The sequence below is a fragment of the Microcaecilia unicolor genome, chromosome 10 (genome assembly GCF_901765095.1).
Source record: "Microcaecilia unicolor chromosome 10, aMicUni1.1, whole genome shotgun sequence".
In the NCBI taxonomy this organism is placed as follows: Eukaryota; Metazoa; Chordata; class Amphibia; order Gymnophiona; family Siphonopidae; genus Microcaecilia; species Microcaecilia unicolor.
In genome coordinates, this window is record NC_044040.1 from 213,901,740 (window position 1) to 213,919,134 (window position 17,395).

General features: G+C 42.9%; 1 protein-coding gene across 4 annotated transcripts in view; it reads right to left on the reverse strand.

Annotated features, from left to right (window-relative positions):
- The window catches only part of LPP (LIM domain containing preferred translocation partner in lipoma), a 618,364-nt gene that overhangs the window by 384,629 nt on the left and 216,340 nt on the right, over positions 1-17,395 (reverse strand). For all 4 annotated transcript variants that reach the window (XM_030216648.1, XM_030216645.1, XM_030216646.1 and 1 more), the window contains one exon: positions 15,885-15,961. The gene's annotated coding sequence lies outside the window, so the exon portion shown is untranslated. The remainder of the gene's footprint in view (positions 1-15,884; positions 15,962-17,395) is intronic.

Sequence of the window (17,395 nt, forward strand, 5' to 3'; positions counted from 1 at the left end):
CATTACTCCTGAGTCTGCCCCCCTTCAACCTCAATTCATGTCCTCTAGTTCTACCACCTTCCCGTCTCCGGAAAAGGTTTGTTTGCATATTAATACCTTTCAAATATTTGAATGTCTGTATCATGTCACCCCTGTTACTCCTTTCCTCCAAGGTATGCATGTTCAAGTCGGCAAGTCTCTCCTTGTACGGTTTGCAACGCAAAAACCGTTTTCGTAGCTTTTCTTTGCACCGCTTCCAGTCTTTTTACATCTTTAGCAAGATACGGCCTCCAAAACTGAACACTGCCTAGGAAATAAATAATTAACACCCCTGTTTACTAAGCCAAGCTAACGGCTGCCATGTGGCAATGCCAACACAGCCCAAAGTGAATGGGCAGCGTCGGCATTAGCGCACGTCAGCCGCTAGTACGGCTTAGTAAACAGAGGGGTAAATAAATAAACATATTACAGCTTAATTGTGGATGAACTGAAGGAACTCACTGTTGAAGGTACAGAAAAGTGCACCAAAAAAAATGATTAAGAGTATAGGACACCTCCCTTATTAGGAAAGACATAACAGATTAGGACTCCTCAGATTAAGAGAAAAGACAACTGTGAAAAGATATAATACAAGTAAATACAGAATAATTTTTGGCCCTTTCAAAGACTCAAGTATACGACATGAAACTTAGCTAGTAGCAGATTTAAACAAACTTGAGAATGTATTTTTTGCAGAAGGACAGAGTCAAAGCCTGCGGTGTAGAAGGGTTTAAAATATATTTTAGAGAAATATCTGGAGACACATAAGCTTGGATAACAGCCTCTTAGTTCTAGTAATGTATCTCCCCACTTTGATCTTCTTTCAAGAGACCTAAGTAGTCACTGTCAAAGAAAGGATGCTGGGCTCCATGGATCTTTAGTCTGACAGGGTTGTCAATTTCCTATGTTCTTCTGATCCTGAGCCCTGGAGCAGTAGATATAATACATGATAAAGGGGCCTTTTTACTAAGCTGCGATAAGGCCACCATTGTCAGCATCTACCATTAGGCCAACTGGCATGGAGGCTTCAGGCAGCATCGCCCCCCGCCCTTCCTTCCCCGAATTTACCTTTTATTTTCTTGTTTATCAAAAGGCAGCAATTCCCATAGGCTATCCTGCTACCAGTCCCAGCCCATTTGCTCTACTGCAGCCTCCTCTCTGATGTAACTTCCTGTTTGCTCGGAGGCAGGCCACAGTAGAGGAGGGGCTGAGACTGGTGGCAGGGCAGCCTATGGGAATCGCTGCCGCTGCCTTTTGAAAAACAAGAAAATAAAAGGTAAATTCGGGTAAGGGAGTTAGGGAAGTAAGGGGGAGATGTCAGACCGTGGCGGAGGGCGGCGGCCAGATTGTCTTGGGCCACTCCTAGGTACTATCGTGTGCCTAACACAGCTTAAAATGGCGTACCGTAGTAACTTTTCAAACTTCTTGGCAAAGAGACTCATAATATGTATAATACCATCAACAGACTCCTAATGCAGGCATTTATTGCCAAAACATGGACCGTGTCAGGTCTAATCAATGAAGTGAAGTTGAGACGCTCTTAGTTTTGAAGGCTCCTTGAGCTTTTTGGCTATTTGCGTCAACATTAGCGCATGACCATTAAATATGACAAACAGAAAAGTGGCCATTTTATAGCTGCAGTCAAAATGGCCTTAGCGCACAGGAAAACCCCACATAAGGCAGCAGTAAGGCCCACCTTTTACCACAGCTTAATAAAAGAACCCCAAATTGAAGACATATGGCTCAAAATGTTTCTGGTGTGCTCAGGCCCTCATATATAACCCTCTGTATTCTATACAGCGCGACTTACATTGTGTACACACATCTGGTCATAGTCTGGATTTATGCGCACAACTTAATTAGGTAACAAGCCAATCAGTGCTGATAATTGCCACTTAACAAGCAATTGACACTAATTGGCATTAATTAGAATTTAGATGCACAACTGTCTAACCCCTCTTTTTCAAACCACGCTAGCGTCTACCGGTGCGGTATTGCCAACGCAGCCCAAAGTGAATGGGTTGTGTTAGCACTGCCGCATTGCTCTGTAAAAGGGGGGGGAGGGGATAAACATTCTATAACATGATGTGCGTAAATTCTAAGTCGCATAGTTGAAAACCAATCCGAATAATCAACGGCCTTTTGCCCTTCAGAAAAGCATTGAAGACCCATCTATTCAAGGAAGCCTAACCCTAACGATTCAACTATCTAGGTGTCATCGTTGATGATATGTTGAAACCTTCTGCTCAGTGTGCTGCTGCGGCTAAGAAAGCAAATAGAATGTTAGGTATTATTAGGAAAGGAATGGAAAACAAAAATGATGATGTTGTAATGCCTTTGTATCACTCCATGGTGCGACCACACCTCGAATATTGTGTTCAATTGTGATCGCCGCATCTCAAAACAGATATAGTGGAATTAGAAAAGGTGCGGAGAAGGGCGACAAAAATGATAAAGAGGATGGGACAACTTCGCTATGAGGAAAGACTAAACCGGCTAGGGCTGTTCAGCTTGGAGAAAAGGCAGCTGAGGGGAGATATGATAGAGGTCTATAAAATAATGAGTAGAGTTGAACGGGTAGATGTGAAGCCTCTGTTTACGCTTTCCAAAAATACTAGGACTAGGGGGCATGCGATGAAGCTACAATGTAGTAAATTTAAAATGAATCGGAGAAATTGTTTCTTCACTCAACGTGTAATTAAACTCTGGAATTCGTTGCCAAAGAATGTGGTAAAGGCGGTTAGCTTAGCGGAGTTTTAAAAGGTTTGGGCGGCTTCCTAAAGGAAAACATAGCCCGTTATTAAATGGACTTGGGGAAAATCCACTATTTCTGGGATAAGCAGTATAAAATGTTTGTACTTTTTTGGGACTGTCTTTCTTCTATGTTTGTGCAGCGCTGCGTACGCTTTGTAGCACTATAAAAATGCTAAATAGTAGTAGTATTTGTGGCCTGGATTGGCCACTGTTGGAAACAGGATGCTTGGCTTGATGGACCTTTAGTCTTTCCCAGTATGGCAATACTTATGCACTTAACTAAAGCATGCCCACATGATTCTTACCAACGAATATTATATATTGACCATGTTTCCCATTATCCTTATTGCCATCCCTAATTTTTTCCTCTCCATCTTCCTACGCCCACCTCCTAACGCCCATTTCCTTTTACACCTAATTCCTCCTTTGTTCAATTTACTTATCCGTTAACCCCACTAGTATTACGTTTACTACAAATTGTATATTCTTTTTACGACTTGTAATTCTTCTTGTTGTTACTATGTAAGCCGCATTGAGCCTGCCATGTGTGGGAAAGCGCGGGGTACAAATGTAATAAATAAAACAGGGCACAGCCATAGGAATGGAATGGGCGGGTTGTGGGTGTTTCTAAAATCTATGTGCATTGTTAAAGAATACACCTGGTCTGTGCCTAATTTAGGCGTAACTGCCCACGGCTAAATTTAGTTGTATGGACAGGCGCTCAGCATATTCTATAATCCATGCAGATATTTACGCATAGTCTATAAAGTACATGTAAATTTGTGCGTAGTTTATAGAGTAAGCCTAGGCGTATTTTTTCAGGAACCAATTTTTCAGGCAGCATATATAGAATTCAGTCCTGTGTGTATGAGTAGCTCAGCACCAGGCGTGAGCTTTCAAGGTATCTTACAATATATTGGCATTGTTATAACGTGCCTATTTATCAATACATCTTTTTCCAGAACACCCACACGTGTCTTTCAGCTTCCATATGTTTTTATAAATTAAACAAAAATATTTAATTAGCTGTGTGTGACTAATGACTTAAATAATTAAAAAAAAAAAAAAACACGCACACGCATACAAAAACGAAGTGATTCAGCTATGAATTAGAAGATAAATTCTTCAGCTACTGAAATTATCCAGGAGATCGCAAAGCATGATCATTTGAAAGGTTGCACAGTGGAACAGAAAGATAGCAGTTGGAGAGTGTCAAGGTGCCCAAGTCTCCCAGGATGCAGACAGATCATGGTGTGGGCACTGGAAAGAAAGTACAGCCTAAGGCCACCAAAGACACTTCTAATGCTGTAAGAGATGTTATCTCAAGCAGTCACGGCTGAGAGGCAGTGAAGCACATCTAAAGGTCTCTGGCAAACTGTGTGCAGTGCCATGTCTGATGCTGTAAGGTAATACTAACAGGGCTCTTTTTGAGGGGATACTTGGAGGTACTGAGTACCGGCACCTTTTTCATTGTCTGCTAAAATTGACTCATGGACCTCATGTTTTAATGAAAGAGTACATGTTCTATACACCAATTCTGCCTTGTCATAGACTCTGTGACTGGTTGCAGGGGGCCTGGCTATTGTGGGGTGGGTCCCTCAGTGATCACCCCACCCCTGAAGGGTAGCCTGGCATTTGAGTACTGGCACCTTTTTTGCTAGAAAAAAACCACACTGCTTATTGAGGGGCCCTTTTACTAAGCCGCGTAGGCGCCTATGCACGCCGAATCGAAGTTACCGCCCGGTTACCGCGTGGCCCTTCTGGTAGGTCATTACCGCCCAGATTCTTTACCACTAGGTCAATGGCTGGCAGTAATATCTCAGACTTGCAAATAACTGATTTGAAACTCCATTGCTTTTGACATTGCTTTTGACTCGTAACCACTTGTAACCACTCGCCTCCACCTACCCTCCTCTTCTCCTTCCTGTACACATTAATTGATTTGATTACTTTATTTTTTGTCTATTAGATTGTAAGCACTTTGAGCAGGGACTGTCTTTCTTCTATGTTTGTGCAGCGCTGCGTACGCCTTGTAGCGCTATAGAAATGCTAAATAGTAGTAGTAGTAGTTGTCACCCACAGTTCATTGCAAATCTTTCAATGCAGACACTACAGCAATTTGTGGAATTTCTTAACCAATGCCATCCTCAAATCAGATTTGAAATGATATGTGATAAACAGCAGATTTCCTTTCTGGACATATGGATTGAGAGAAGAATGGGAAATCTTAAAACCACAGTGTTTTCCAAACCTACTGATAGGAACTCTTTATTGCATTTCTCCAGCATGCACCCTCCACATATGAAACAAAACATGCCGTTTGCACAGTTTTAAGACATCGGAGAATTTGTTCATCAGATCAAGAATTCAAACGGAGCATCAAGACTGTAAGCCATAAATTAATGCAAAGAGGATGTCCTAATAACACCGTTAAAAAAGCAGCCAAACTAGCATGGCACAATCCAAGAGAGGCACTTTTGAAATACAAAGCGGTTCAACAACAAGAAGATCTAATACCGTTTGTTATCAAATATAATACGCAACTACCAGGTTAAGTAAAAACATCAAGAAACACTTTGCAATATTGAAAACACATCCGATTTTGGCCAAGTCTAATATTTTGTTTTCGTATCAAAGAAGCAGCAATCTAGGAGATATGCTAAGTCCAAATGATATTTGGACTGAGAAGAAGAACAGTATATGTCAAGAGGATTTCATTAAAAATGTGGCCATTGTTCTGCATGCCACATTATGGAGGAGGGAGATGTTTTTATTCACCCTAAAACCGGAAAGAAATGCACTTTCAGATCGATGACATCTTGTGAGACCAGGGGAGTGATATATTTAATTAAGTGCCCCTGTGGCTTGATCTACATTGGACAAACTACAAGACCTTTAAAGACAAGACTAATGGAACATGGTTGGTGCTTGAAGTTACTGAAGCGCGAAGCTCCTATGGTCAACCACTGCGAAACAGCTAAACATGTGTTTGATGATTTACGATGCACAGTTTTGGAACATTTACAACCTACACAAAGAAGGGGTGATTTAAGCCGTCGATTGCGACAAATAGAGCAGAAATGGATCTTTTACTTCAATACTATGGAACCGAATGGCTTAAACATTAAAGTGGAGTGGGCTGCATTTTTTTTGAATTGATTGAAGACTGTCCGGTATATAAGTACTCTTGTGGGATTGGTTGGTTCACATGATGATGTGGCTTCTTTTTGATATTCTCAGATTGGCTCACAGGCAAGGTGGAGCTTTACGTTACTAATGAATAAATTGAAGGCGTATGTGAGTCAGTTACAGGCTCGTCTTCGGAGTACAGCACGAGACATGGGAGTGTGTAGATGTCTTTTAGTGTGAGCAGACGAGAACAAGTTTGGAGTCTTTACAAGCGTGTTAAACCCCTGAAGCAGCGATAGCGAAACGGGGACTTCCCTGTTGCACATGAGACATGGGAGTGTGTAGATGTCTTTTAGTGTGAGCAGACGAGAACAGGTTTGGAGTCTTTACAAGCGTGTTAAACCCCTGAAGCAGCGATAGCGAAACGGGAACTTCCCTGTTGCACATGAGACATGGGAGTGTGTAGATGTCTTTTAGTGTGAGCAGACGAGAACAGGTTTGGAGTCTTTACAAGCGTGTTAAACCCCTGAAGCAGCGATAGCGAAACGGGAACTTCCCTGTTGCACATGAGACATGGGAGTGTGTAGATGTCTTTTAGTGTGAGCAGACGAGAACAAGTTTGGAGTCTTTACAAGCATGTTAAACCCCTGAGGCAGCGATAGCGAAACGGGGAGTTCCCTGTTGGGTTACGATTCAGCTACAGATCGTGTGTGCAACACCATTATATTGGGAGTCAAGATAAGTAATCTGTAGCTTCTCCATAGCAGCATATTGTAAAGCAGAAAACATTAATATATTCTTTGAGATAGATATACTCTGTGATCTCAATTTTTTGATACAGGGATATATTCATTGTCTACCCTCAGGATATTTTAAGTCCATTTTTGATATTTTTGGACATTTGATAGTGTGGAGTTTTTTTTGGGGGGGTTAGATGATGCTGCGCCGGGCCCATGCCTTATAGTCCGATTATCTTGGGCTGGCTGGGTGGCATTACTGAATCCCCTTTTTTTCTCAACTTTAGATGCTGAAAGATTCGCACTGAACTGCGTGCAAATTTATATCTTGCAAATTCATTCTAGAAATCCTAAAAACCTGACTAGCTGGGTGTGTCCTGAGAACTGGGTTGAGCACCTCTGGATTTATAGTTCTGCATTCTACTAGTACTATAGCGCTACGCAGTGCTGAACACATTAAATGCAGGTACTTTCTTTGTCCCTCCATTTTCTTTAGAACAAGTCCAGAGATGACATGCAGTAAGTCCAGGAGTGGATTAGACTGTCCAGAAGGCATGTATGTGAATGACTAACCCTACGAAAAAACTTCAGGGAGTGACCTCCAAAATCGTGAGGGTCACAAGGTAAAGAATCAAACTGCAACAGAAGTGGTAAGTCAAAGGCAAGTCAAGTCGCTCTGCTCAAGTCACTCTCTGAAACTGCAAAATGGATCAAGTTCCCTTTTCATTTCCCCTTTCTTGTTTCCTCACTAACAATCTCATAGTGTATATTACACCTGAGAAAATTCCCTGCAAATTTTTTTTTCATTCTGCACACAATATATTAAGAACATTAAGAGCTGCCCTACTGAGTCAGACCAAAGGTCCATCAAACTCAGCTTCCTGTTTCCAACAGTTGCCTATCTAGGTCAATACCAGTACCTGGCAGAATCCCAAAAAGCAGCAAGATTCCATTCTACAGATCCCAGGAATAAACACTGGCTTTCCTCATCTCTATCTTAATAACAGTTTATGGGCATTTCCTCCAGGAACTTGTCCAAACCCAGGTACATCAACTGCTTGTGATCACCACTTGCTCAGACAGTGGGTTCCAGAGCTTAACTATACGTTGAGTGAAAAAATATTTTCCCCTCTTTGTTATTAACGTGGTATTATGCAACTTCATGGACAGTCCCCTAGTCTGAACGTTTTGAAAGACAAAACAATCGATTCACATTTTACCTGCTCCACTCTATTCAGGATTTTATAGACCTCAATCATTTCTCCTCTCAGCCGTCTCTTCTCTACGCTGAAGAGCCCTACCCTTTTAAGCCTTTCCGAATATGAGAGACATTCCATCCCCTTTATCATTTTGATTGCCCTTCTCTGTACTTTTATAATTCTGCATGCATACAACATTATATAATCATTGTCTGAGTAATAGGTCATTCAAGACGTAGAATCAAAAAACATTAATATCCACAGATGCAAATTCTTTCAATTTTCTGTACAGGCTCCAGCTCTCCATCTTCCCCCTTCCTTGGACTTGATCTCCTGCAAACCAACTACAGAATTTCTATCAGATCTGTCATTCTCTGCCCTCTCCAAATTCAAAGTCTCCACACAAGACCCCCCCACCCCCACCCCACAGCCCTAATTTTGTTTTTCCCCAGCCCCCACTGAATATATGTATGAGAATAATTTGAATACAAATGGAGGTAGCACCTGTATACAATATGTAAGCCGCATTGAGCCTGCCATGAGTGGAAAAGCGCGGGGTACAAATGTAACAAAAATAAAAAAATAAAATCTCATGCATATTCATTGTGGTGATCCTGAAAACCTGACTGGATGGGTGTGTCCCGAGGACTGGGTTTTTATTTATTTATTACATTTGTACCTCGCGCTTGCCCACACATGGCAGGCTCAATGCGGCTTACATAGTAACAATATAAGAAGAATATACAATTTGTAATAAACGTAATAATAATGGGTTAACGGATAAGTAAATTGAACATAGGAGGAATTGGGTGCAGAAGGAAATGAGCGTTAGGAGGTAGGCGTAGGAAGATGGAGACGAATGGATATGGGATAGCAATGAGGATAATGGGAAACATGGTCAATGTGTAACAATCGTCGGTAAGTATCATGTGGGCAGGCTTAGTTAAGTTGGGTTGGGAACTCCTGTTCCAAAGTACACATATTGAGATCTTTAAGTCTGACCCCATACTGACCATCTGTTATGTCTGGGAATGTGAGCCCTTGTGCCCCGACTGAGCACGGCGAAGATGGAGTGACACCGCACTCGGTCAGGCAGCCAGACAACCCTTAGCTTCACCTGGGAAGCGACCGCCGTTCCCCGAGAGTTGAGCCCCCAGGTGCAGGCGGCCACCAGGACTTCCGGAACCAGCGGGGTTGCACGGCCACTGACCCGACAGGCAGGGAGAGCAGACACCGTTCAGGAGCCAAGGAATCAGCAGCACAGCGCATAGAGAAACAGTTCGAGGTCTAGGCAGGCAGCAACACAGCGCGTAGTCAGGCAACAAACCAGGGTGTGGTACACAGGAATCACAGAAACAAAGATAGCAAGACGTAGAACACAGTCGTAGACCACGACCTCTAAGCACTAGAAGCCGAAGCAAGGAAGGACTGGAGGCAGGGCTTTAAATAGTGTAGGAATTAGGGTCAAATATGTGCAGCTGATCCAAGATGGCTACCTCCATCAGAAGAGATGCCTATGCCCAAATATGGGCTTCCTTCCTGAAGCTGCCCATCTCCAAGATGGCCGTCCTATCCTGGAGATACCACATCCAAGATGGCCACCGCATGCTGGTCCCAAATTCAGAGGAAACAAGACTAGTAATGTTAAGCTCCTCCTACTACTACTATTTAACATTTCTAAAGCGCTACCAGGGTTGCGCAGCGCTGTACAGTTTAACAAAGAAGGACAGTCCCTGCTCAAAGGAGCTTACAATCTTAAAGGACAAAAAAGTGTAGTCAATCAAATTGGGGGCAGTCTAGATTTCCTGGATAGAGGTACAATGGTTAGGCGCGAAAGTGACACTATGGTCCACTGCTCCATGCACAGTAAAGTCTAAGCTACTACTACTACTACTACTACTATTTAGCATTTCTATAGCGCTACAAGGCGTACGCAGAGCTGCACAAACATAGAAGAAAGACAGTCCCTGCTCAAAGAGCTTACAATCTAATAGACAAAAAATAAAATAAGCAAATCAATTAATGTGTACAGGAAGGAGGAGAGGAGGGTAGGTGGAGGCGAGTGGTTACAAGTGGTTAAGAGTCAAAAGCAATGTTAAAGAGGTGGGCTTTCAGTCTAGATTTAAAGGTGGCCAAGGATGGGGCAAGACGTAGGGGCTCAGGAAGTTTATTCCAGGCGTAGGGTGCAGCGAGACAGAAGGCGCGAAGTCTGGAGTTGGCAGTAGTGGAGAAGGGAACAGATAAGAAGGATTTATCCATGGAGCGGAGTGCACGGGAAGGGGTGTAGGGAAGGACGAGTGTGGAGAGATACTGGGAAGCAGCAGAGTGAGTACGTTTATAGGTTAGTAGAAGAAGTTTGAACAGGATGCGAAAACGGATAGGGAGCCAGTGAAGCGACTTGAGGAGAGGGGTAGTATGAGTAAAGCGACCCTGGCGGAAGATGAGACGGGCAGCAGAGTTTTGAACTGATTGGAGAGGTGACTAAGTGGGAGGCCAGCAAGAAGCAGATTGCAGTATAAACGAGAGGTGACAAGGGTGTGGATGAGGGTTTTGGTAGAGTGCTCGGAAAGAAAGGGGTGGATTTTACGGATGTTGTAAAGAAAGAAATGACAGGTCTTGGCGATCTGCTGGATATGAGCATAGAAGGAGAGAGAAGAGTCAAAGATGACCCCAAGGTTTCGAGCTGAGGAGACAGGGAGAATGAGAGAGCCATCAACAGAAATAGAAAACGGGGGGGGAGTGGGGAGGCTACAGCGCAATTTTCCAGAAGAACAGAAGCTTAGAAATAGCAGCGGGGAAGAATCAGAGAGATGTGATTTGTTTCTCATATGCTGTTCAAAATAACAGTGCCTCAGTCAGGCAGCATCAGGACACAGACTAACATCGTTCTCAATAATGGAAAATCTTTGGGCTAACAAAAGCAGAGAGGTAAAGCACCTACAAGCTGTATCCATCTGGGGTGAAGAGCAGATATTAGAGCTACGACAGGGGGGGGGGGGGTGGGGGGGGGGGTGGGGGGGGAGATCTGCTGGCCTGGCCGGTTCATCCTATGAGCTGGCAAAAACCTGGTGTGGAAAGTGAACTGGCCAGATGTGCAGCTATTAATCATCTGTAACCCAGCAACAGGCAAGAGCAGGCCTGGAACCAAATTCCTGGCTCCTGCTATCTGTCTTCATGTCTGTTTATTAATCCCTTGCTTGCCCTTCTAAACCACCATTTATTTGCAGTAAACAGGACACAGAATCTTTGGACAGAGCTCAGGCATCGTCCGATCAACAGCACAAGGAACACATGACCTTATTCTGGAGTGGTGTGTGGTACCAACGCACACAAAACAAAATTAGGAGGGGGAAAAAAACCCAGAATATTATAGGCACTTCTCAGTAGATGGTCACACAAGATCCTTTCTGCATCAGGTTTACAAAGGGGTGGCCTGTTAATGCCGATAAAGAAATCAATTGGGGTAGATACATGCCAAGAAAATGTACAGTTCCTCTTCCTTGGCCACTGAGCAATTCCTTAACATGCTAAATGTTTTCACTGACGCACACTTTAATTTTTCGACCAGCTGCAAACCCATATTTTAATATCATTATTCGTCTTCGATTCCCACTGCAGCTCCTTGTGACTCTGGGCAAGTCACTTAACCCTCCATTGTCCCTGGCACAAAATAAGTACCTGAATATATGTAAACCGCTTTGAATGTAGTTGCAAAAACCTCAGAAAGGCAGTATATCAAGTCCCTTTTCCCATTTGAGATTCTATGTGGACTGTTGCTGCTATTTGAGATTCTAGATGGAATGTTGCTAGTGGAGGAGTAGCCTAGTGGTTAGTGCAGTGGACTTTGATCCTAGGGAACTGGGTTCAATTCCCACTGCAGCTCTTTGTGACTCTAGGGAAGTCCATTGCCCCTGGTACAAAATAAGTACCTGAATATATGTTAACCGCTTTGAATGTAGTTGCAAAATACCACAGAAAGGCAGTATATCAAGTCCCATTTCCCTTTCCTCCTTTCCCTTATGACATCACAATATCAGAAGTGAGCCAAGTATTGGGCAATCAAGCCATTGTGACATCACTGATGAGGTTGACTCTTATTGGTGGAATGAGTGGAGGAGTAGCCTAGTGGTTAGTGCAGTGGACTTTGACCCTAGGGAACTGGGTTCAATTCCCACTGCAGCTCCTTGTGACTCTGGGCAAGTCACTTAACCCTCCATTGCCCCTGGTACAAAATAAGTACCTGAACACATGTAAACCGCTTTGAATGTAGTTGCAAAATACCACAGAAAGGAGGTATATCAAGTCCCATTTCCCTATCTGAGATTCTACATGCAATGTTGCTAGTGGAGGAGTAACCTAGTGGTTAGTGCAGTGGATTTGATCCTGGGGAACTGTATTGGGCAATCAAGCCATTGTGACATCACTGATGAGGTTGGCTCTTATTGGTGGAATGAGTGGAGGAGTAGCCTTGTGGTTAGTGCAGTGGACTTTGATCCTGGGGAACTGAGTTCGATTCCCACTGCAGCTCCTTGTGACTCTGGGAATGTCACTTAACCCTCCATTGCCCCTGGTACAAAATAAGTACCTGAATATATGTAAACCGCTTTGAATGTAGTTGCAAAAACCTCAGAAAGGCAGTATATCAAGTCCCATTTCCCTTATACCTAGCAAGTGTTTCATCGCAAGTATGGAACTGCTCTCTCTTGAACTCCCTCCCCAAGGCCCTTCTCCAGCTGTTCTCCCAAAACTCCTGGCACTGGCCCCCACAATCAGCATCATCCAATGTCTAGGACAGCATCCTACTGGCAGAGCTGCTGTAGTGAAGAGAACGAACAACGCATCTCCTTTTTCTAAAGATGCAAGATATGGAGTAGGCACTATACAACTTATTTTTGTTTTCTTTTACTTAAGGTCATTTTCTTTTCTGTATTATGGGGTCCTTTTACTAAGCTGTGGTAAAAAGGGCCCTGCGCTAGCGGCGGGGAGACATTTTTGCCGCGTGCTGTGGCCCTTTTTACCGCAGTGGGTAAAAATGCCTGAAAACAGCCATGCCACGTGGTAAGATTGCGCTTGCCATGTGGCCATGCGAGGGGAAGCACTTACTGTCCACCTATTGAGGTACCCATTGAGGTGGCGGTAAGGGTTCCCGCAATAACTCGGTAGCACATGGTGCTGCCCAATTATTGCCGGATTAGCGCTGCGCTAGACAGTAGCCAGCTATTTTCCTGAGCGCGGCAAATGGCACACGCTGAGGCTGGAACTACCACCGGCGCCCACGTTGGGCCAGATTAGCGTGCGGTAAGCCCGCGTTGGGCTTAGCGCCGCTTTGTAAAAGGGGCCCTATGTGAACTAAATTCACTTATGAAAGCAGCCCTTGACCAACTGAAAGGTTGCAGGTCACAGACAGAGAACAAGTCTACATCAGGAGGCAGGTGAAAGCTTCGCTCTTCAACCAGGTCTTTAATGGAAGAAGTAACTAACTTGTTACTACTACTACTACTACTACTATTTAGCATTTCTATAGCGCTACAATCTCACTCACACACACAAGGATTGACATGGGCTGCACATACGGAAGCAGGACATGTTTACCCACGTCCACCCTAGCTGAGATAATATTTAACCATCTCTCTGACCTCATGTGCAACTTTCTTTAAATCAGTCACCTTATTTTCTAACTCCTCTTACTCTCCTACCTATCTGTATGTTCCATCTTTCCTTTACCCTTCACTATCAATTAAAATGTTCTATTACGTATTGTGTTGACATTGTAAGTAGTATACGATGCCATACTTTGTATTGTTATTTGAATGTTTTTACTGCTTTAATTGTCTATTGTTCATGTTTGATCTATTCTTACTGTACACCGCCTTGAATGAATTCCTTCAAAAAGACGGTAAATAAATCCTAATAAATAAATAAATTGGACACTGGGTGATCTCACCCGGATGGAAGAGAAACCTTCCAACAAGCGCCTTCCAACATGGGAGTCCTTACTGCCTCTTGTCAACAACACACACATAAACTCAAACACTCTGTCTCAGTAATATCATAATAAGCCTGACAATGACTACAGACACCAACTGATGAATATGTGAGAAGATATCATATGTCTCTTCTTAAACCCTTCACTTGCACAATACCCACAGCAGTCGGACATCTCAAGGCTAGTCTGCAATTCAGCTCTGCACTTGTAGAGATTGTTCAAGTAGGGGGTTTAAAAAAAAACATACGACATCTTCTCGTATATTCATCAGACAATCTCCCTCCTGATTGTACAAGAGTCTCACTGGCAATGTTGGCTCTGGGGATTATCACGCAAGATACAGGAACAGAGAACAGAACAGGGTCCGGTGAGCGCCCCTCTTGCATACTATCAATATGTTGCTTACATACCCCTGTGTCCCCTCGCGGGTTCACCACGTTTTACAAAAGAAAAATATATAAACAGAACAACATTTAACAGCTCAAGATACAATAAGCATTAAACTTAACATCAAATCAGTGATCTATAAGATACAGTGCATATTAAGCCCAATATAAAATTAATTATGAAATAATTAGCCCCATCTGCTGTTCTTATTTCTCAGCTTTCTCTTTGCTCGCCTCCCTTCACCAAGGCAATGTTGCTTCAAATTTTGTTTTCTCTTCCGCCTAACCTATTGACCGTTGATCAAGAATCATTTCTTTCTTTCATACCTGAGTTGGTCCTCCAGTATCAGAATCTACTAAACTTGGATTTTAATATTCATTTGGATAATCCCTCATGACCATTTGACAGGCAAATATGTTTTGATCTTTTCAGATTTGAGTCTAATTCAACATGTATAGTTCCCCACACAATCTGCAGACCACACTCTTGATCTAATCCTCACACAACTGTCAGATACTGTTTCTCTTATGGATTTTGCATCCACTCCTCTTCCCTGATCTGATAAATCTTAGGTTCTTGTCCGCCTTCATCCCTTGCTTCTCCAGCACCTTCTTCCCATAGCTTTCCCCCGTGATCCATCATTCCTTCCCCCATTGTTTACTGTATTTCAGTCCAATTTTCTTTCCCTACCACTTTCATCCCAGGCGTCTGCCTGGAATTCTTCATTTTCTGTTGCTTTGATTCATCGGTTGCAGTCAGAAAATCGGCATGGTATAGCCTTGATATGATCAGAACGTTTTGTCCCTGAAGCGAAAACTCTGTACTGCAGAGCGACTTCAGTGGGAATGTAAACCCCTGAGTATTTAGACGCCTATAGGGTCCTTTTAGCTCATTACCGTTTAGCTCTGAAAGAAGCCCACAAAGCTTACTATACCCGGTCTCATCCGTAAAGCCCCCAATTGCCCAAAACAACTTTTCTCTTTGGTGGCTCAAGTCTCAGGATACGCTACTGCTCCTCCTGTCCCCTCTTCACTACACACCCAAGATTTTGTGGTTTTTGTTTGTCTCCAAAGTTTCCTCTAAACATCCCGTTCAGGTTCTCCTCTCCTTTTATCTCCAGGGCTGTCACTTGCTGTTGATTCCCTCTCTCTTCCTGACTCTCACTCACTAGCTCTAACTTCCTCTTGGTCTCAGTTCACTTTGACCTCACTCACCGTATTCGAGAAAGTTCTTGGATCTGTTACAAAGACCACCTGTTCCTGCATGACTTCAAGATTCCAGGCATGGATTAGCTCCAATTGCTCTGCCTATACTCTCTAATAGTCTTTCACTTGGTTCCATTCCCGACTGCTGGAAAACTGCAATGGTTCATCCAATCTTGAACGGAGGTTCTCTAGACAATTCCCCGTTCTCTAACTTTCATTCAGTGTCTAACCTTCCTTTTCTTGCTAAACTTGTGGAGAAGTTTGTCTTCTTGCACTTAGGTCATGACAGCAAGGCAAAGGCAACGCATAGCCCAGGAGATGAAAAGGTGTTGGATGCTCTGTGGAACGGAGGGTAGGAATGACCAGAGTCCTAGAAAGAATCAATTCAGCTTCGACATGCCCCAAAGCACCAACAGCAAAGAGACAGGCAAATAATTACATCCAGGTACAAGATGATCAATATTCTTACCTCAGAACACAGGAGGGGTTTTGTAGCTAAAATTATAATTCAGAATTTCTGATCTCTTTCTTGGCAGCACACAGGAACTGCAACAACAAGATTTATATACGTATTAGAACCAGAATATAGTTCTTGAAGCATAAGTACTTATGAGAAAAGTATGAGGCTCTAAGAGTGTAAAAAGGTCAAAAATAGCTAAAAGGCTACGAGCCTCAGTGCAGGGAATAAAATCCCAGATCTGCCAGGCTTAAAGGCAGTGAGTTATGTGTTTATTTTAAAACATTTCTAAATCACACTATTTGTCCTAGGCGGTGTACATTATGAACATTCATAATAAAAAAAAACGCAATACAATATACACCAAAAATACTTAACAACTAATATATAAAATCATATAAAATAACCCATCTTCACCATAAATCTATTTTGTTACTGAAAACAACTAACCGTAACTAATTGAAAATGCTTGGTAATGGTGAGATTGTGGAGACATGATTCAAGGAGTCCTAAGAGTGTGATACCGAAAGTGCTGACTCACAAATACAGGAGCAACAACCTATTCAGGAAGGATGGGGCTGTAAGAAGTGGGGTGGGGAAGCTCTTTATTTATTTATTATTTAGATTTTGCTCACACCTTTTTCAGTAGTAGCTCAAGGTGAGTTACATTCAGGTACTCTGGCTATTTCTCTGTCCCAGGAGGGCTCACAATCTAAGCTTGTACCTGAGGCAATGGAGGGTTAAGTGACTTGCCCAAGATCACAAGGAGCAGCAGTGGGGTTTGAACCGGCCACCTCTGGATCGCAAGACCAGTGCTGTTCATCCCATGTTGAATGGGTTTGATATCAATGAGAGTCTCATTGAAAGTAAAATTTTATTTTCCTCAAAGTAAATTACACGAGCACGCAGACGAACAAAGCAAGTAGCATGCTAATGTAGTCAAACTGGTGTTAATGAAGTCATTTTGGATTCCTGGCCAATGCTCAGAAAAGAGCGCCCGAAACAAAACTGCCTTACCGCTGTAAAAAAAAATAACGCCGGGTTGGAGCAGGCGTTAGGCTGTTGGAAGAGAGGATTTCTCATGATTCTTATGCTTCTCACATGTATCTTTTTGTTAAATGAGTTTATCTTGTTGGGCAGACTGGATGGACCGTTCAGGTCTTTATCTGCCGTCATTTACTATGTTACTAATAACAAGAATGCCTTTTCTCCAGTGAAAAAAATCAGGGTTCATTGCAAAAACATTTCCTGGAATGGTTTTTTGTGTTTTTTAATTACTCATCTTTTTTTCTTTGTCTGCGCTAATGGGATCTAGGTTCAACAGGAAGCCACGCAGCAAGGTAGCAACGGTGAAAACAATGCAGTCGGTTCATTCTCTCTTTCACAATATCATAAAAGGTATCACAAAAGCCCACCTAGCAAAAATCACTTATCAGCCAAGACCACTCACCCATGAGTTTCCGCTTGAATACTTTAAAAAAAAAAAAATGTAAATTTTAACTGCAGAACTATGTTTTATTACA